This window comes from Coenobita brevimanus, chromosome 96 (assembly GCF_032717465.1).
Source record: "Coenobita brevimanus isolate Jiangsu-jjx chromosome 96, ASM3271746v2, whole genome shotgun sequence".
Classification (NCBI taxonomy): domain Eukaryota; kingdom Metazoa; phylum Arthropoda; class Malacostraca; order Decapoda; family Coenobitidae; genus Coenobita; species Coenobita brevimanus.
This window is the reverse complement of record NC_137049.1, coordinates 6,769,972-6,792,867: the sequence shown is the minus strand read 5'-3', so window position 1 is coordinate 6,792,867 and position 22,896 is coordinate 6,769,972. Positions and strand designations below refer to the sequence as shown.

Here is a 22,896-nt window from a genome sequence, read left to right as displayed (position 1 = left end):
ACAGATGGCCAGTAAGTAGCACGGCTCAGTCTGCCGGTATGGACGTGAGTGTGGCGGTGGGGCTAGGTAATGAAAAAATAATGCAGGTTAGACTCTTATAACCTCGACTGAGCCGTCCCTGTAACACACATATAACTGCCTACCGGAGTGGAATTGGAGCGTTATACATGGGTTACCATGAATATGGGTTAAATTATCAGAGAAAATTAAGGTCGTATTACCTTTGTACGACCATCAAGTCTGTGTGATCTATGTATCTGTGTAACTGTGCACCTCTCTCTCTCTCTCTCTCTCTCTCTCTCTCGTGTTACCCCCAGCTATCTCAACGCTGCGGTAATTATAGAGTGACATAAATTGGATTACCTCGCCAATGTTTACCTTGAGTTCTTATCAGTCTTTTCTTCTCCCTGGGTCCTCCTCTTTTTATTTAACTTCTCTCTTTCCCATCTTCTCTCTCTCTTTCGTCAGTACTATCTTTCCTCCCTCTTCTTCTCCACCTTCCCTTCTCTCTTTCCTCCCATTCTATTCCACTTCCTTCCTTTCCTCCCATTCTATTTCTCTTCCCTCCCTCTTCTCTTGCATTCTTTTCCCTCTTTCTCTTTCTCTTCTTTCCTATCCCTGTTCTCTCTTTCTATTTCTCTTCCCTCTTGTTCTCTTCCACCCTTCCCTCTTTCTCTTCTTTGCCATTCTTCCTCCCCTTTCCTAACTCTTCTGCCCTTCCTTCCCTCTCTTCTCTACCATTCTTCATCCCATCTTCTCTTTTTCACCCTTCCTTCTCTTTCCCTTTCCTCTCCTCCCTTCACTTTCCTTCCTTGACTGCCCCTTCACTCTTTCCTTTAGTTTCTGCTTTTTTCTTTTCGTCGTGTTCTTCCTTCTTTTTCTTTTTTATTGATGACTTTACTATTCTTTCATCTCTTCACCCTTTCCTCTCTCTCTCTCTCTCTCTCTCTCTGCTCCTTCACTTCATACTGCTACATCCTCATTCCCTTTTTTCTCTCTTCCTTTACCTTCCTCTCCGATTTTTACCCTTCCTTCCTTCCTCTCCTTCTCCCACCTCTTCTCTTCCCCCTCTCTTTCCTTCCCTCGCTTCCTTTCTCTTCTATCATTTACCTCTAATTTCCTTCCTTTCTTTGCTTCCCATACTTCCCGTAATTGTCTTCCAAATCCTTTCCTTTCCTTCTCCATCCTCTCTCCTTCACTTCTCCTCCTTCCCTCCCCTTCCTTCCCTTTCCCATCTCTTTTTTGTTATTCCTCCCCACTCTTCTCTCACCTTTCCTTCTATTCTCTCTTCTTTGTCACCCTCCTTTCCCCTTCCTTCCTTCCTTCCCTCCTTCCTTCCCTCCCACACCCTCACTTCACATCGCGTGGTGGCCAACAGTTTATGCAGTGTTCTTGATGACCTTACTCGCCGCTGCTACCACCACCGGCACTACCACAACTACCACAATTGCCACAGCTACTACAAATCACCATACTCACATGCCACCACCACCACCACTACCACAATTACTAGAGCTGCCACAATTACGGTACCGTATTCACTCACATGCCACCACCACCTCTACCACAACTACAACAACTACCACAATCATCAGACTCACATGCCACTACCACAACCACCACCACTTCCACCACCACAACTAACTTCGCTGCTGTCAAAACTTCATCTAGTCATGACGCAGCCCGTCCAAGCTCAGCTACCACAATTTCCACCACTACCACTACCACCGCAACAACCACAGCCGCCACAATAACCATTCTCATATGCAACCACCACCACCACCACCACTACTACTCATACTATTGCTACAGCAACAACAACAACGACAACAACAACAACAACAACAACAACGACAACAACAACAACGACAACAACAACAACGACAACAACGACAACAACAACAACAACAACAATTACTACTACTACTAGTACTACTACTACTACCACCATCACCACCACCACCACTATAGTCTTTTCACTTTAATTTGGCCTAAAATTGCCATCTCTCCATATTGAATGCTCAGTTGTAACAATAGATTAGCACAAAATCTAATGCTAGTCACGAAAAGGTGCTATGGAAAGGATGTTGAGCCGCTGCACCGTCTTTTCCTGCCTTTGACCTACGTGACCTGCAAAGGAGGAAAATCTGGGCCAAGTTAAAGTGAAAAGAGCATAACTTCCCAAATGTCAAAATATCTACTCATGCCACCACATCTGTCAGACTGAGCCACCAAAACTACAACTACCACAATTACCACAACAATTACTATACATGCAAATAACATCATTCCCACAGCTGCTACAATTACCACAGCTGCCACAAGTACCACAGCTACCACAACGCCCATTCTCACATTCCACCACCACCACGACAGCTAGCCCAGTAACCACTACCACCACTACCACAATTACCACAGCTACCACAACGGCCAAACTCCCACCACTACCACAGCTGACTTCGCTGCTCTCAGAATTTCCTCCAGAGATGACACCACAACTGTCAGACTGGTACCACAACTACCATCACTACCACATTTACCTCAGCTACCACCACTAACACAACCAGCAGACTTCCCTACCCTCATAATTTCATCCGATCATGCCACCACAAACGCCAAATTTAACACATTACTTCCACAACCACCACCACTATCACACCACCAGAATTACCACATCTACCATAACTACCACACCACCTACCACAACCCCCTGGCTTTCATAATTTTATCTAAACACTTCACCACAAATGCCAAAATAAGACATTACTACCACATACTCCCTCACTACCACAACTACCACCACCATCACTACCGCAACTACCACAACTACCACCACCATCACTACCGCAACTACCACAAATACCATATCACCTACCACGACAGCAAAAACTTTAATTAAAAAATTTATCCAAACCTACCACCACAACTGCCATATTTCACACATTACCACAAAAACCACAACCACCACAATTACCACAATTAGCGTAGTCACACGTCACCGGGAATGACTTTGCAACTGTGAAAATTACATCTAGTCATGCAACCACAACAGCCAAATTCAGCCATCACCACCACCGCTACTACAATTATCAAACTCAGATGCAACTAAAGGCCTTCCCAAGGGGGGGGGGGAATCACTCCAGCCACGAGCCGATACATATCTAGAGCGGCTTGGAATATGACCTTGACCTTGACCTACTCTCACCAATTTCGAACTCGTTGGAGATTTTCATCCCTACTACACACCGCTAAAATTTTGTGATGATATTTTGAGCGGCTGCGATGTTATCGTGCTAACAGACATACAGACACCCACACAGACAAATACATAAACTGAAAACAATACCAGCTTCGCTATCGCGGCTGGTAACCACAACTACCAAACTTACACTGCAGCCACTACCACCATCACTACTGCCACACACACACCATACCAAGATACAACCACAACTACCACACCTACCACAGTAACTTAGCAGTAACTTAGTTAATTCCCAAGTTTCAAGCAGACATGACACCACACAAATTAAATTCAACCAACATTTATCATACCTACCAGCACTACTACCACGATTACCACAATTACTTTACCATACTTGCCATCACAGCTACTACTACTACAATCCCCAGTACCGCAACCACAGTCACAACCACAACTACCATCATTACCACAACCCCCGTCACAATCATAACCATTATCTCTCCCACAACTACCACCACTTTCATAGCCACCACCAATAATACAATCACCACAACTACCATAACCACCACAACTACCACCACTACCACAACTACCATACTCACATGCCATTACCACAACCACAGATGAATTTACTTGTCAAAATTACTTTCTAACATAGCATTACACATCAGATTTTGCACCACAACTGTGACTACCACAAGTGCCACAATCACCATTGTTACCACAGCTACCACAATTACCACAGATACCACAATCACCACAGCTATCGCAATTACCACACCACCACAATAACCACAACTACCATAATTACCACAGCTACCGCAAGTAATGAAGCTACCACAATTACCACAAGTACCACAGTTACCACAAGCTACTACAATTACCACAAGAACCTTCATTACAAGATCCAGAATTACCACAGCTACCACAAGTACAACATCTGCCACAATTACCAGGTACTACAATTACCACACTAACATGTCAAAACAACTACCACTCTTAACATCGGAACCTCAGAAATTTTCCAAACATTCCAACGTAACTGCTAAAATCAACCACAATAATTATCAATACTACCACAATAAAAACAACCACAACTACCACAATTCCAATACTCTTAATCCCACCACAACTACCACAGCTGTCAAATTGATTTCTCTGCAGCTCCAGTTATAGTCAGATTCACTACTGTACCCTCATACACAGCATACTGCTACCACAACTAACACCACTAATACAACTTCCACCCTCACCACAGCAAACACAACTGCAACCACCACCACCAACACCACAACCACCACTACCACCACCACCCCCTTAAACATCCCAACCACAACCACCACCAGAACCACTGCCACCACTGCAACCATAACCACAACCACCACCACCACCGCCACCACAGCCACCAACACCTCCACAATCATCACATCTCCAACCACCACCACCACTATCACAACCACCACCACCACCATCAAGCCACTACCACAACCATCAAAATCATTACCACAGTCACCACCGTCACCACCACAACTATCCACCTTTATTTTTTCCCACGACTGCCACACTGATTTCGAGTGTATAAAATTCATTTCCGCATGGTACCAGACCTGCCAAATTCACCTACCACAATCACCAGCACCACTACCACAACTCTACTGCCACAGCTACTAAAATAAACTTGCAACTACACAACCAACTCTACTACCACCACAAGCACAATTGCCTTACCTGCGTTGCCACCACAACTACCACAACTCCTAAACTAACTTCATAACTGCCAAAACTTCATTCAGACATCCCGCCACAGCTGCCTACTCCAGCCTACAAGTAGAAAGCGCCTAGAGAGTGCATATCTCCGCCAATGCCATTGCCATTAAAAAGGATCCGGACCCGGATCCATGGATAGGGGAAAAACAATAATCAATTCTTTCTTGGTCCATGGCCCAACCTTCCACAAAATTTCATCTAAATCCTCTCATAACTTTTTGAGTAATCTTGCTAACAGACAGACAGAAACAAACAAACCAACGTGGAGTAAAACATAACCTCCTTGGAGGAGGTAATTACCACTATCACCATCACCACCACAAGCACCACAGTTGCCACAACAACCACAGCTACCACAGTCACTTTATTTGCACCCACAGTTACCATAAACCATAAGCTAACCACAATTACCAAAACTTCAACCAGCCATCTCACTATACTTCCTAACTTCAATCTACAGTTACCATCACCATCGCCATACACACAAAAATTATTATACTTACTTGCCATCATAACTGACAAAGGAAACTCACTACTACGACAATTACGTAAAATTGGGCCACCACACAACCATCAAGCATTATCTGATTACTGCCACAAGTAGTGGTAAATGGTGGCGACCATCACCCACTCACTTTATATGGTGCTGCCTACTTCTTCCTTCTCCTTTATCGTTCTTTTCCTGTGTCTGTTCTCCAGTCATCCTGTTTCTTCTTTCGTCTATATCATTTTATTTCTGTGTCTGCCGTCCTTTCTTCCTATTTCTCCCAGCCTTCATGACACTCTTTATTACCTTTCTTTCCACTTCAGGTGGCTCTACACTAAGTGACAAGTCCTATGGTTTCTAGTAACCCTGCAAATCACTTTACAATGCCGAGTCAAATATGGGATAACAGCGATGATTAGATTCAGTTAGCCTGCATCCCACAAAATAGATTGCAGTTCGGTATGATATAGAGAAAGAAGACCTGTTCTCAGTCACATCCTTCCGAAATCATCGCCCAAAAATACGCTTCTAGTCTTCTCTGCATTTAAGATTAGGATTGAGGGCGACAGACCCAGATCCGCTAGATTTACCACAGCTACCGCCGACGGAGCTACCACCACCACACCTACCATAATCTCCCTACCATAGTTACCACACCTATCACGATCTCACAACCAAAATTATCACTAGAATCGCGTACACCACAATCACAGCTACCTCTACTATACCTACCGCAACTACCTCAGCTATAACTACAACAGCTACCAAAATCACAACTACAACAACCACAGTCACCACAACTAACTACCACAAATGTCATATTCAGTCCACCCATAGCTGACTTACTACCACCATAACTGAAGCTACCAAAACAAAACAAAACAAAAAAAATCTGACACAGCTACAACTACCACCCCACAGCTACCACAACCACAACTACCACAACCACAACTACCACAACCACAACGGCCGCTACCACAACTGCCAGAACCACAACTACCACAACCACAACTACCACAACCACAACTGCCAGAACCGCAACTACCACAACCGCAACTACCGTACTGTAACCACACCTGTCACAACAACAATATCACAACCACAATTACAGCCACGGCTACCAAGGCCACAAATAACACAACCAGCACTTACCACCAAACTACCTTCCAAACCACAACTACCACAACCACAATTACCACCACACTACCACACCTACCACAACCAGCAGCACAGCACCCAGATAATAAGCTTTCATTTGGAATTATTCATGTACCTTTCCCGTAAAATATTCCTTTTGTATTTAGGGTTTCATTTTCATACGGAATGGCAGAAAGAGGAAAGGGAGTGGGAAATAAGGAGAGGGGGAAGAAATAAGGAGACTAAGGATGAAATAAAGGTGGAAAAATAAGGAAAGAAAAATAAAATGGAGTAATAAACGAGAAAAAAGAAGCAATGAGAAAATAAGGAAAGAATAAGGAGAAAAAAAAAGAAATAAAGAAGAAAAAATAAGGAAGGGAAAATAAGGATGAAAGAATTAATGAGAAAAAAAAGGAGAAAAATAAGGAGAGAATAAGTAAGGAGAAAAAAGGAGAAAGGAGAAAAAATAAGGAACGAGTAATAAGGATGCAAGAATTAAGGAGAAAAAATTAAAATAGAAACAGAAAATAAAAATAACAAAACATGAAGGAGACAAGAAAAGGAGAGAAAAGTAAAGGGAAAAAAAGAAATAAAGGAAAAAAATAAAGAACGAGAGATAAAGATGGAAGAATTAAGGAGAAAAAGGAAACAAGGAAATAAAATAAGGAAATAATATGCAAGGAGATCATAAGGAAACAAAAATACGGAGAGAATAAGAAGAGACAAAAATACGGAGAGAATCAGTAAAGACACAAAGAATAAGGAGAGAATAAGTAAGGAAACAATAAGGAGAGAATAGGTACGGAGGCAAAGAATAAGGAAAGAAAACGTAAGGAGAAAAAAAAGGAGAGAATGATGGAGAAAAAAATAAGGAGACAAAAAATAAGGAAAGAAGAAGAGACAAAAAAATAAGAAGATATGAAAGAAAAAATATGAAGGGAAAACGGAAAGACGAAATGAGAAATAAAAAATAAGGCATAAAAGATGAAAAAAAAAAAAGGAAATGTTATAGGAAATCGTTATATTTAGACAGCTAGATATAGATAGATAAAGAAGAGAGAGAGAGAGAGAGAGAGAGAGAGAGAGAGAGAGAGAGAGAGAGAATGGAAAACCAGAGAAAGAGAAAGAGAGAGAGAGTATGGAAAACCAGAGAGAGAAAGAGAGAGAGAGCGAAAGTGGAAAATCAGAGTGCAGGGAGAGAGAGAGAGAGAGAGAGAGAGAGAGAGAGAGAGAGAGAGAGAGAGAGAATGGAAAATCAGCGTGCAGAGAGAGAGAGAGAGAGAGAGAGAGAGAGAGAGAGAGAGAATGGAAAATCAGCGTGCAGAGAGAGAGAGAGAGAGAGAGAGAGAGAGACAGACAGACAGAGAATGGAAAATCAGCGTGCAGAGAGAGAGAGAGAGAGAGAGAGAGAGAGAGAGAGAGAGAGAGAGAGACAGAGAGAGACAGAGAGAGAGAGAGAGAGAGAGACAGACAGACAGACAGACAGAGAATGGAAAATCAGCGTGCAGAGAGAGAGAGAGAGAGAGAGAGAGAGAGAGAGAGAGAGAGGGCGGGGGGAATAAGTAAAATATGAAGATGTGGGAAGAGTAAAGTACTGAGGTATTAACAAGAGAGATGGACAAAAATAAACAGGATCAGGATAAGTAAACATAAAGGGGAGAATAAAGCCATATTATTGGGTCAGCAGAATCATGAAGAGTTAGTTATCTGATGCAAGAAGAGTTAGCAGATGTGAGTAGAGTCAAAGTGTGAAAATGAGGAAGAATCAGTAAAGGTAAGAGAGTCTATGAAGGTAAGGAGAGTCAGAGGTAATGAAAATAAACTGTCAGTAAGGAAAGTATGGAGAATAAGTAAAAGTAAGGGGCGTCAAGAAAAGAAAGAATGAAGAGAAATAGAGCCAGCGGGAGTAGTAAAATGAGCGTCAGCTGGAGTAGTCAGAGGAAGGAGAGTCAGCTGGAGCAGTCAGAGGAAGGAGATTCAGCATTAGTAGTCAGGAGAAGGAGAGTTAGTTGGAGTTGTCAGATGGAGAGTCAATGGTAGTAGTCAAGAGATGGAGAGTCAGCTGGAGTAGTCAGAAGAGAGTCAGCAGTAGTAGTCACAAGAAGGAGAGTCAGCTGGAGTAGTCAGAAGAAGGAGAGTCACCAGTAGTAGTCAGAAGGAGAGTCACCAGTAGTAGTCAGAAGGGAAGTAGGCAGTAGTAGTCAGAAGGAAAGTCAGCAGTAGTAATCAAAGGAGAGTCAGCAGAGGCAGTCAGGAGGGTCAACAGCAGTAGTCAGAAGGAGAGTCAGCAGCAGTGAGATGGAGTCAGTGAAAATACGGAAAATCGGTGGAAGTGAAGGCGAGCAAGTTAAGAGAATTAAAGAAAGTAAAGAAAGCCAGCCGTAATGACTCTCTCTCTCTCTCTCTCTCTCTCTCTCAGCTAACCCTCAAGTCTGTCCCAAATCACAGCCAGTGCTAAGTAAAGAAATCAAGTACCGTAATCAGTGCAAAATATACACAGCAGTCAGCATTATTTGCTAATAAAATTCAGAGCACGGTCACTGTGCAAAAAAAAAAAAAAAAAAAAAATACTGTAGTCAATGGAATCCGTCTAACATAAAGTCAACAATGAGCAGAATTACCATTTATGACATTAGCACCATTAGCAATAAAAAAAGTCACACACACACACACACACACACACACACACACACACACACACACACACACACACACACACACACAGTAAAATCAGAAGAAATAATCTCTGTAAAGTCAACAAAAGCAGTAAAAAATACCATTACAGTCAGTAGATTTCATAAATAAAATGTACGCACCACTGAAGTACTAACAAAAAAAAAAAAGTTCTTAATTCAGCAAAATATAAATTCAGACATTACCAGAGTCAGCACCTCAAAAGTGTCATCAGCACAATCAAAACAAACTCAACATCGACAGGACCTAAATATAAACTAAGCACCATCACTTGTGGGAAAATCCAGTGTTCAGTAATAGGTAATAAGCACCATCACTTGTGGGAAAATCCAGTATTCAGTAATCGGTGAAGTTCACCGAAATTTAACTCAGTCTTCAAGGAGAATCAGCAAGTATAAAATACGAACTGCTATAACTGGCAAAAATCAGATATTTCTAAACCAAACATCAATTAGCAGAATCAGCAGAAAAATAAACTCAAAATGCAAGGAGAGAAATAAAACTTTGCAGAAACAGAAGATCAAAAAATTTTATAAATATACAACTAAGAAAGAAAGAAAGAAAGAAAGAAAGCGCCGTTACTACAGATAAAAAATATTCGCTATTAAGCAGATTTAGGTGAAAATTTACTTAACAGGCAGTAGAGAAGAGTAAGCAGTCATCAGTAAAAATAAAAATAATCTAGTGCTCACAAATTAGTAGAATCAGCCGGCAATAAAACTCTTAGATGTCAGCTACGCCATTAAATTAAAAACAAAATATCACAAAGTACACCCACTATCACCCAGAAATCAGTAGGATAGAAGTTGTGGAAGCAATGAAGAAAGTCAAATTGGGTAAAGCCCCAGGAATTGATGAAGTGTGTGATGAAATGCTGAAGCATGGGGGAGAGATAGTAGTAGAATGGATGTGGAAGATGTGCAGATTGGCCTGGGAGGAAGGTAGAGTCCTGGAAGATTGGAAGTCAGGTATAATTATTCCCCTGTACAAAGGAAAAGGGGAAAAAGAAGTGTGTGGTAATCATAGGGGCATTTTTCTTCATAGTGTATTAGGAAAAGTGTATGGTAGGATACTTATTGACAGAGTTTGCGAAATAACAGAGGAATTAGCTGGAGAAGAACAGGGAGGCTTTAGGAAGACAAGAAGTTGTGTGGATCAGACATTCATTCTTAGATCTTTAGTGGAAAAGTTTCTAGAGAAGGGAAAGAAGTTGTATGCGGCCTTAATGGATTTGGAAAAAGCATATGACAGGGTGGATAGACAAGGATTGTGGAAAGTATTAAGAATATATGGAGTAGATGGGAAGTTGTTGAATGCTGTGAAGATTATACATGGTGCTAAGGCTGCAGTGAGTGTGGATGGTGAAATGAGTGAATTTTTCTCTTTGAAGATTGGGTTGAAACAGGGATGTGTCATGTCTCCATGGTTGTTCAATCTGTACTTGGATGGAGTAATAAAAGAGATACAAAGGTAGGGCAGTGGATGTTAGAGTGGCCCTAGTGAGAGAGGATAGTGTTTGGAAACTCCCTGTACTGTTGTTTGCAGATGATACTATGTTGTTAAGTGAAGGCGAAGGAGGGCTTCAAGGCTTGGTGGATGAGTTTGGGGGAGAGTGTAAGAAACGGAATCTAAAGGTGAATGTAGGGAAGAGTAAAGTGATGGTCTCTGTGAGAGGTGAAGTCGGTGAATGTGCAGTGAGGTTGGATGGTGAGGAAATGGAAAATGTGAGTACGTTTAAGTACTTGGGGAGTGTGATGAGTAAGGATGGAAGTTCGGAAGGTGAAGTGCTTGAAAGGGTACAACAAGGAAGAAAGGCTGCTGGTTCCTTGAAAGCAGTGATAAGAAACATGGAAGTGAGCATGGAAGTGAAAAAGTTACTACATGACAGTATTGTGATACCAACACTAACTTATGGAAATGAAGCTTGGACGATGTTGGAAGGACAAAAGTCAAGAGTGAGAGCAGTGGAAATGAGTTATTTAAGAGGAGCCTGTGGAGTCACATGGAGAGACAGGTTGACAAATGAAGATGTAAAGGAGCGCTGTGGTGTGGATGTGGATGTGATGGGAAGCGTTAAGAGGAACACATTGAGGTGGTTTAGCCATGAGGAGAGGATAGAGGGTGAGAGACTGACGAGAAGAGTGTATGTGAGTGAGGTGGAGGGGGGAAGAGGGAAGGGGAAGGCCGAGGATGAGGTAGAGGGATGGAGTGGAGCGGTATATGAGAGAGAAGGGTGTGAGTTTGGAGCAGGGCAGTGAAATAGCGGGGGACAGGGCGACTTGGCTACCCCGTAAGGGATTAAGGCGTCTGGCAATAGATAGATAGATAGACAAAATAAAGCCCAGTAAAGTTAGTAGAAAAAAAAGCATAGTATTCAGCAAAAAATAAAACCAAGCAAAGTCAACAGAAAATAAAGCCTAGTAAAGTTAGCAGAAAATAAAGACTAGTAAAATTAGCAGAAAATATAGCCTGTTCAGGTTAGCAGAAAATAAAACCTTAGAATAGTCAGTAAAAAATAAAGCCTATCAAATCAGCCGAAAATAAAGCTTAGTAAAGTCAGCAGAAAATAAAGCAGGGTAAAATCAGCAGAAAGGAAAGCCTACTAAAATCATCAGAAAAACTCCAGTAAGGTCAGCAGAAAATAAAGCCTATCAAAAGATCAGCAGCTAATAAAACCTAGTAAACAGAAAATAAAGCCCAGTAAAGTCAGCAGAAAAAAAAAGGCCCGTTAAGTCAGCAGAAAAAAAGGCCTGTAAAGTCAGCAGAAAAAAAGAGCCAGTAAAGTCAGCAGAAAATGAAGCGTAGTAAAGACTGCAGAAAATAAAGCTGGGTAAAGTCAGCACAGATCTTCGCCAAATAAATGGATGATTGTAAAGTGTGAGAGTGTGGGATTTTAGTGAGGCAGGGGTGGAAGTTATCGCCTCGGGTATAATTCACTTTATGGATCAGGAAAATAATGCTGCCAGGATGTTTACGATCTCAAGCATTTCTAACGCTCTCTCTCTCTCTCTCTCTCTCTCTCTCTCTCTCTCTCTCTCTCTCTCTCACACACACACACACACACACACACACACACACACACACACACACACACACACACACACACACACACACACACACACACACACACACACACACACACACACACACACACACACACACACACACACACAGGGGTACTATTTTCTCACTGTTTATGGCTTGTAATGCAGTCAGCTTCGTACCCAGTACACCTACTTCGCATGTAGAAATGGGAGACGTTCACACACCATCCATCCTCTCAACTCCCTACCTCCTTCCTTCAACTGATGATACTGGTAATACTATATAATCATAATACTAATAATAATCATCATCATCTATCATCATCATCATCATCATCATTACATTTTCCCCACCTACGGATGGGGGAAAGAGAAATAACAAAATTGGAAGAACAATCAACAACATGTCTAGTGAAATGGGCCAAGCAATCATTTAGACATTACTCAAGCCCCTGGAGTTCTCAAAAACATGCATAATTATCGATTCACTTATAGAATCCATTAGGAATAGTGGTCCAAATGACGTCCTCAAACTAATGCCGAAATTCACACACACACACACACACACACACACACACACACACACACACACACACACACAGGACTGCTTATTACACTGCAAATGGATAAACGAAATTCCACAGACTAGAGGACGCATTAACCCCCTCAGCCCAAGAACGTTTTTATTTTATTATTGCCATTTACATTCTTATCTTTTGACTTTAATTTCGAACTGGCGGGGGGGGGGGGTCAGATACAGCCGTCACTAAACCCTTCCTTACCTGGCTGCACTACCTGCTTAATTAACATCGTCTGGGAACAATAAGGATAGTGTTTATAATGACCGACTTGTCCTGAAGGGGTTAATGATCAAAGGTGGATTTACTGAGCTGGTATTGGGGCTGATCTTTAATTACATTCCTTTAATCCGGTTATTCCTCTCAAAACAATGATGTCCACTTGACTTATTTTCTTGCTTTCCGGACGATTTGTTTCTTTTTTCATTTTCTTTTTTTTTTGTCTTGCAGAGAAAATCTTAATAGCAACAGCAGCTAACCCTTCCAGTTCGAAATGTCTCTCTAAAGCTGAATAAAATCGTCCGGAGATGGCAAGAAAAATATGTAAAAAAAATATCATTGAAGTGGAGTTGAAATTAGCCGTAGAAAATTGGGCGACAAAATGTACATGTGTGTGTGTGTGTGTGTGTGTGTGTGTGTGTGTGTGTGTGTGTGTGTGTGTGTGTGTGTGTGTGTGTGTGTGTGTGTGTGTGTGTGTGTGTGTGTGTGTGTGTGTGTGTGTGTGTGTGTGTGTGTGTGTGTGTCTGTGTGTGTGTGTGTGTGTGTGTGTGTGTGTGTGTGTGTGTGTGTGTGTGTGTGTGTGTGTGTGTGTGTGAGAGAGAGAGAGAGAGAGAGAGAGAGAGAGAGAGAGAGAGAGAGAGAGGAGGGACGGGTGTCAGGTGGTGAAGTACTTTAATTAACCCCTTCACTTGCAGCACGTCCATTCTATCACCAAATTTATGTAGCTTAAATAACACTCATTAGTCTTAAGTAATTAGAAGTAATCTCCATTAGCCATTATTAGTATCATCACATCTTTTTCATGTATTTTCCCAACCAACATTCTACCTTTTCTCAGCTCATAAAACTACAACACTTGGAAAGAAGAGTGTGTGCAGCAAAGCTACGAAGAGAGTAGAAGGTTCCTGTATGGTCACTTGAAACTGTGCCTCATATTCTCGTCGGGTAGGAAAACTCCCTTAATACATTCTCCTGAGCGATTTACTTTGCTTAATACAGCTTACTGTCCTATTCTGTGCTATCTAAATCCTTCCAATATGGCCATACTCTACATAAATAGCTTACAAAGGGATATTAACCACCCCTATCCAAAAATAAATCGTTAAGGAAGAGGTGCTAGGGAACTTCCTTTCCAGACGAGAATACGGGTCTGTGTCTGAATCTCCCTTCATGAACTCCAAGCCTCAGATGAACTTACACACTTTCTACCGTGACTGCGCGTACATTTGTATGCTCGTGTGTGGACGAGTGGATGAAGATGTGTGTATGAACGTATGTGTAATTTTTTTGTGTCCGACTCTTGGCATAGGCCTGACAGCCTGCTCCCAAGGCCCAGTAGCCTTCCTACATACCATACACCTCTACATGTCACCACTTCGGCGCTAACACCCACCGTCCATATTGAATACATGCTAGGGCTGTCTCATATAGGACTGGTGTATTGGTATTAGTGGGGGTACTTTTATGACATGTCGGCGGGTCTTATGGTAGATCAGTTAAGTCTGATTTTATGAAATTCAAATCCTTAAACTGTTCCCTGCCCCAGCGGGGATTTGAACCTGGGTCCGGTAGGACTGCAGGCCACCTCTCTACCGATTGGGCTACTACCTCCCCCAATGCAAGTATCTCTCCATATGAATGGAAGATTATATACTGTTGACCACACATGAACCTGGAACAGTGTCTGTGTGAAGTGGAGGTCTAGCTACAATTTCCAACGTTCACAGTTACTTGGTAATTTCAACTATTATTTGACACCTTTGCTCATTCATGTCAGTGCCAGAAACAAATATGTGATTATGTCAAGGTTACAAAGTGTACCAAACGCTAGACCTCTGCTGTACACTGATGCTGTCCCAGTTTCTTATGCTGCCAACTGTATGTGCAAGTAGGTCTCTCACTCTGTACCTTTTTTCTCCTTATTTCCTGATCTTGATTCACACCATCGCTAGGTGAGAAAGAGAATACTGACACAGATACTGTGTTTACAATCAGCACATGAAGGCTTGCCACTTTTTCTGCATTTCCCTGCTTGAACTCTAAAAAAATAAGTATTTTAAATCCGAGGCAAATGACGCTGACAACAATGATATATGGTTAAATAAAACAATAACTAGCAGTTGCCGTAGAATTAAGAGGCTGATTTCAAACCCCATGGAGAGAGAAGTAGGAGAGGCGACAAAATTCGTTTTAGCGAGTGTACAAGAGAGAAAAAAAAAAAATGCTTTGCCTGGGGAACGAAACCAAACACTTATCTGCAAAATACCATCAGGTCGCTGGTAAGAGCGAAGCCTTGTAGCCACCTCGCCGCTGCTTGTCTAAAAGATGTGAACCCACCAAATATAGCGATGTTGTCTTTCGGATTCCAACACCCCGACCCATTTCAGTGGAGGCGACAGTGATTTTAAGTTAATATGGCCACTATGGTTAACAAACGAATGTAGAAAGTTTGGAATATACCATCTTATCTTTTCTCTCTCTACTTTCAGATCACCAAGCTCATCACCCATCTTTACTAACACAAGGTCAGTGGTCTATGTAAATTTTCTGAATCAGTTATATTAATGGCAGTGAGTCCAGTGACTAGTGAGATAAAAAATGCTGTGACCGCTGACGAAAAGGAAGAGGAATCCTGAATATGTTAGAGTCGAGGGAGGGAGAGGGAGGGGACGATGTTATTGTAAGAGGGAGCGTGTTTTTTTTTTTGTTTTTTTTCTTTTTTGCCTGTGTTGTTAAATTAATGTTATTCACGTGTTATATTCAAGCATGACCTTGCTGAGTAATGAAAAGAAAATTACTGTAACGAGAATGAGCAAGTGAAAAATGGGGTGATAATTATCATGATTAGCGGCAAAAATGAATAAAGCTCTTGAATAACTTAAAGGGTGTGGGGTGGGGGAGGCGCCGATGATGGAGTAAAAAGTTTCATGTTGAATCCTAGAACTATTTAACGATGTGAAAATTATTAAAAATTATTCGTTTTGTGCATAACGTAATGAAAATTACTGTGATTAATGATGAAATTCAATTTCCTGAACGATGCCAGAAGATAAGGAAACACTGATGTTATTACAAATCCCGTTTGAATTACGAGAACAAGCGTAGCGAATGACGAGATAAGTATTATTTTGATCAAGAGCGAAAAAAACAAAATCGGATAACGCTAGGATGCGTGAGGAAAGGAGGGGAAACGGAGGACAGGAGAGGCAGGGGAGGGGAAAGAGGGAGGCAGGGAGAGGGGGGAGAGGGAGGGGAGGGAGAGAAGGAGAGATGGTAGAGGGAGAGGAGGGAGAGGGAGAGGAGAGGACGGAGTCAGGGAGAACAGGGGAGAGGGGGAGCGGTGGGAGAGAGCAGGAGAGAGAAGAGAGGGAGAGAGTAGAGAGATGGAGGGGAAAGAGAGGGAGGTTGGGGTGAGGTGGGAAATGGGGAAGAGTAAGGTGTCGATGTTACAAACCGCTTCACTAAAGTAACGTATGATTTATATCTAAGTATGGTCAAACAATGTAATACGCTGAGATGAGGCTTATCGACCCTAGATGATATATAGAGCTACCATTAACCCTTCCCTATCATACATCTCCACTACATTAAAAATCAATCGTGTGTAGATGGTAGGAGCTGAAGAAAAAATACGTCCTCTTGGTGAAGATGTTAACCACTCCATTTATATTCTAATTTTGTTGCATAAATTGATTTAACTAGTATTAGGGGAGACATTTTCCAGCAGGAGGGGTTAGATATAGTTCTCATTCAGTTTTCCACTACTAGATATCCTTCCCAAGTTGAATGAAACTGTTTGTTGATGGCGTGACTAGAATGAATAAGAAGTCTTTGGGATGCAGGGTTAAAAACTGGGGTGTGTTTTAACTTATTCTTATGTTAAATTTATGTTATACACGTGTTAAAATGTTGAATCTGGTGACATGCTTCTTTTTAAAAATATTTTTGCTACCCCCAGACGATTTTATTCAGCTTAGAAGTGAAGGAATTGATGAAGACTATGGCCAAACCCTCCTGTTTGAAGTTTATCGTAAGCTTAATTAAGCCATCTGAAAGCAGTAATAATAAACCAATAAAATCAGCTGTCTGATTTGCTGGGTTAAAGACTGTCATCATTCTCAAAGGAAAGCAAGATGGTCTCCACAGAACTCAAACACACCGGCATACTTCTGTGAAAATTGAGATGATTAATGAACATGAAAAAAACAGGGGATCAGAAATTGTGTGTATCCCTCTAGAATGATCAGTAAATAAATAAAATAGATAAATAAAAAGATAAATAAATAAAGGCATATGAGGGTATTCGCCAAAGGAACAATTATGCCGGGTAGGAAGCGAGTTGGTGAGGAAATAAAGGTGTAACACCAAGTACAATGTTTGAAAGAAAGAGGAAACTGATAGAATAAAGGAGGTCGCTTTAATACGATGTGGAGACTTAAAATGGGACAGAGGTATATTTTCAGACTGATTTTCAGACTTATTTTTCAGCGTGTCATGGTAAACTGATGTTATTCTCGTGTTAAATACGAGGGTGATCTTTTTTATTGTGTGTGTGGAGGTGAATGGGCAATAAACAGGGTTAAATGGCTTGGTTATTGAGGAGGGCAATTAAAACGCTCCCACTGGTATGGACTCACTCATTCTTTTTATATTTGTGTGTGTGTGTGTGTGTGTGTGTGTGTGTGTGTGTGTGTGTGTGTGTGTGTGTGTGTGTGTGTGTGTGTGTGTGTGTGTGTGTGTGTGTGAGAGAGAGAGAGAGAGAGAGAGAGAAAGAGACAGAGAGAGAGAGAGATGCAAGGGAATCAGTGAGAGCCGTAGAGGTGATGGGATGTGAAGCCTTTGACTCCACCCTACTTAGAAGTTCTACAAAGTGTCAACTGAATGTGGCTAAAGAACGCATGGAGTCGGTTCAGCACACCTAAACCCTGCGAATCGGACCTTCAAACAAGTAATATCATCACTCCAAAATATATCATGAGAAAAAACACTGACCAAGAATCCTAAAAGACAACGAAAGACCAAGTTGTGTACTGCTGAAGGTAAGGGGATATTCAGGTGAAGAGCTGTGTGTTGGCTGACAGGGGAACTGAACTTCTTAAGCATAAAAAGCAACAAGATCTCATTTACCCTAAGCTAAAATAACTGACACATTACTTACAGATTACACAGAGCAGCATGTAATCATATATCAAAACTAATCCCTAAGCCCTACCATTACACAAAGTACTTCATTACCCCGAGACAGCAATCGCATTAGCTCTCATTTCCCCAGTACATGCATTACCACTGATTACATTTTTTACCGCTGTGGATAATCTGGATATCACCTCATCCAATTACATTCTCTACAGGGAAAAAAGTCATTACGGGGATGGCGATGACGTTGTGTTGACATGGGGAGATAATTTTTAAGTGGTTTGCTCTCCGAAAGGACGTAAGTTCTAACCCAGACTGGTGCAGAGAATAATCTAAGTATCTAAATTCACTAAAACAATATTTACTGACCTCCGCAAGACTCGGCGACATGACATAAAAACGCTGCTGCTAATATCATCACACCGGGCCTGAATAAAACAGATCTAGCATGTATTCAAAATGGATGGTGGGTATTAGTGCCAAAATGGTGACATGTAAAGGTGTATGGCACAGATGAGAACTGCTGGGCCTCAGGGAAGAGGTTGTCTACTCTATGGTCTGCATGAAACAGTAAGTTAAAAAAAAAAAAAAATACGCAAGCAAAATTTACACCGAATTACATTAACCTCTCCAGTTCGCTGTTCAATTTTCGATTTTTTTCTGTTAATAACTACACTGTTTCTGTTTCTGAGAAGCCTTCCAAACCAAAGGAGTTACATACAGGGTTCATTACCCCCATATCTAAAAAAAAAAATGAGTTTCCCCTTAACATTAATTTCATCGTGTGAGAGTAATTATAATAAACTAAAAATGAAATCTAGAGGATTAATGAGGCGAATTTATTCCGTGTTAATCTTTTTTACTTTAACCCTCAATACGAAGGCGTCTTTGGGGGGTTTCCTTTACCCTAATACGAGACTATCTGTTTATGTATTTTGGATCAGGAGACCCCCAAGGATGTAAGGGGCTTAACGAGGGCTGTATCTTTTTTCTTTTTAATGCAAGACAGAAGGAACCCCAGGACAGAACACCTCAAGATTGTTCCCTCCTTAATAATAAGAATTAGAATATGAGTATAATAAGAATACTAATGAAACGACGAGAACTTGGGCCCTGAGCTGTCATCGCAAAACGTAGTTCGGTATGCCTGCGCCAAGCCTTGCACACGGACACGGCATACAACCTCATGACAGGGTTCATTGTGGGTTGAAATAAGACTAAAGATAAACTAAGTCGACCCTATATGATTTTGACCTTTGACTCAACTTTGCTGACCTAATCAATTCATCGTCCCTTCATACTGTATCACTGACAAAAGTTTGGTCGAAATCCGTCAAGGGATTCAGGAGATATCGCGCCCACAAGATAAACTAGGTCGACCCCATATAGCTTTGACCATTGACACACTGACCTATCTTACCTAATCAGTTCATCATCTCCTCATACTGCATCACTGACAAAAGTTGAGTAGAAATCCATCGATGGGTTAGGGAGATACAGGGCCCAGAAAAGTGTTAAGAACGGACGGACGCACGCACGCACGGACAGACCAAACACCTAATGCCTCCTCCTTCATAGGTGGGCGGAGGCATAATGATAAAGAGCCAAATTCAAGATCCATTTATTTCCAGATGCCTCCAGTTCGAAAGTCTAAGTCGGGAAGAATATCGTCAGGAGACAGCAAGAATAAAGGTGAGATACCTGGGCTGAAGGGATGAACCACACCTGATTACACCTTTACTTAACCCTCTCTAGTCACGGGCAATTCCAGCGTTGCGGTTCAGGTAGCGCCAGACGGTTTTACGCAACTGAGACTGAGTTAACAAGCATGGAAGGGTTTATACTGGCCCCATTAACCCCCCCCTCGATGTCGGGACAGCTCAAATATTCCACTGCAGTTTAGGCAGACGATTTCATTCAGCTGAGAGCGAGTCACTGGAGCCTGAGAGTGTTCATACTGGAACTATTAACACTGTCATCGCTAGGACAACTGCCGTATTCCATTCCTGTTTATTCCAGACGATTTTATTCAGCTGAGAGCGAGTCACAGAAGCCTGAGAGTGTTAAGCGTCTCCTCCAATTACAATCCAGCGCCCCATTGCATTATGTTTGGGGCTTAAGTCCTACCATGTAATTACACTTCCAGGCTCTCACTGCATTATACGGCGCCTCAATTATATGTTTTTCTGATTATTCTTTGGGGTGTGAGACTGAAAGGGATCAAGAGAAGTGCACTTACACATGCACACATATTACATACATACAAGCACATCATCATCATCATCATTTTCCTCCTCCTCCTCCTCCTCCTCATCATCATCATCATTAATATCCTCCTACTCCTTTTCATCTTCTTCCTCCTCGTCGTCATCATCATCATCGTAATATTTTTTTTCTTAAAGCTTAAAAGGGTGAGGTAGGATTTACATAATATTCAGAAAAACACAAAATGACATACAACATAGAACATACATAGAGAACCGCATAAGAATACACGAAAATATAAAACCATCCATCCGTACATGCACACGCAATCATACAAACAAAATTCACCCTCTCTCTCTCTCTCTCTCTCTCTCTCTCTCTCTTAAAGGTGGTAGTTCCCCTTTATAGGTCACATCATGGATCACTATACTGACACATGGCAAATGGCTGAACTACATCCTTCACTAGCGGGATAAGGTCAGGGGTGAGGGTAGTGAGGAGTGTATAAGAGAAAGATTAATTACCTTCTTTTAAATTTCTTATTAATTCACCAGTGTCTCTTTAACATGGGCATACACTTCACACACGCACCTATCTTCCACCTGCCCAAGCTTGCACTTACACCCACCCAGTTCCCATACGCCAACACCCACCCACAAACTCACATACATCCACGCACCAGTGTCCCAGACGTAGAACACACACACACACACACACACACACACACACACACACACACACACACACTTCACCCTTCCCCACAAACATTCTACTGTAATAAAGCACGATATTACAGGGGGAAAATTGTCGCCCAACAATGACTATCACAACAAACTGACATTTGCAGAGGCTGCCAAAATCTGCTCTGACCATTGGGCTTATTGCTCTGACACTTGTAAACAAAGAGGAAAATGGACCCCGCTGTGTCTGATTTTCTGCTTAATTAGCTGGCCTGTCCGCCGATTCTATCTGCATAGGAATTTTTTGCTTGACTCTTTTTTTTCTGATTTCGGGATTCTTAAAATTCGTTTTTCTGATTCTGGTAGATATATATATTTTTTGTACGTGGGGAATATTTGTTTAACCTTTTGGGAATATGTCATTTTTATCGTGTGTGCATTTCCAGCGATATTGTTTGTCTCACTTTTTTCATCCATTTCTGCTTGTCGTCATGAGTTTATATATATATATATATATATATATATATATATATATATATATATATATATATATATATATGTGTGTGTGTGTGTGTGTGTGTGTGTGTGTGACCTGTTTGTAAGTATGAATGTATACACCCCATATTTACTTATTTATTTATACCCAGGCTATACATTTACCGCTGACTCCGCATCCTAGGAGAGGTGGTCTTGATAAAACGACTTCGAGGTGTTACTGTCCCTACTCAGTAAGAACCTCTCCTCGCACGACACACTACCCTTCCTTACGTATATACTGTACACTTAGGCCTTCGGTCCTATAATCCAGAGTTTGGGAGATTTTCTAGCAGCTCTACCCTAGCGATTTATTTTGCAAACTACACCCTGCTATTACCTCCTGTGTTATATAATTCTATTACCGATAAAGTTTACGTCATAGCACACAAGAAAATAATGACAACTTGTATAAAAAAAAAAAAAAGGACCGGTAAGGAAAGATACCTGTCATTTTAACGACCTCTGTGCTGCTAGATAATATTAAGGTTTGCAGATGTAGTGATGGTGTTCGTGCTCAGGTAATATAAGTGCGCGTCCACACGTGTGCTCAAACATATGTTGGCAATACAGCTGGCAATATGTTCGGGAACATGTTTGCAGTAGTATTTGGATAGGTGTATGCAAACATGTTTCAGTGCAGTTTCGAACACTGGCAGCAGAGATGATGAGATAAGTGTATCCATACGAGGCACCAAAGACTTCATCATGATGCTGCCAACATGATCTGGACGCTGCTGCTCCCAGCAAGTTTGCAGCGTGTTCGTTACTGTGTTGCTTACATGTTGCCAACACTTGTTTGAGCGCACGTGTGGACGCGCGACCTTAGTGTGCGTCCACACTTGCCCTCGAACATATGTTGACAACACGGTTGGCAACATATTTGGGTACATGTATGCAGCAATATTTGTACACATGTATGCAAACATGTTTCAATGCAGCTTCAGACACTGGCAGCAGGGGTGATGGGATAAGTGTGTCCATACCAGGCAGGTGAGACTTCATCATGATGTTGCCAACATGATATGGACACTGCTGTTCCCAACATGTTTGCAGCGTGTTCATTGTTGTGTTGCATACATGTTGCCAGCACTTGTTCAAGCGCACGTGTTGACACTCCCTTATACGTGATAATATTCTCTACAGAAGCGTAAATGCATCAGAAAAATTACAACAGTGGAAGGAGCGTGACTAGGAGTAAGGCAACTGTGTA

The 22,896-nt window shown here is 41.6% G+C and overlaps 1 long non-coding RNA gene across 1 annotated transcript in view; it reads left to right on the top strand.

The window, feature by feature from the left end:
• Positions 1-15,648, top strand: part of LOC145413427 (uncharacterized) — a 170,512-nt gene extending 154,864 nt beyond the window's left edge. The window contains exon 3 of the long non-coding RNA XR_013899727.1: positions 15,618-15,648. This is a non-coding gene — a long non-coding RNA (uncharacterized LOC145413427). The remainder of the gene's footprint in view (positions 1-15,617) is intronic.
• The last annotated feature ends 7,248 nt before the right edge of the window (positions 15,649-22,896 follow it).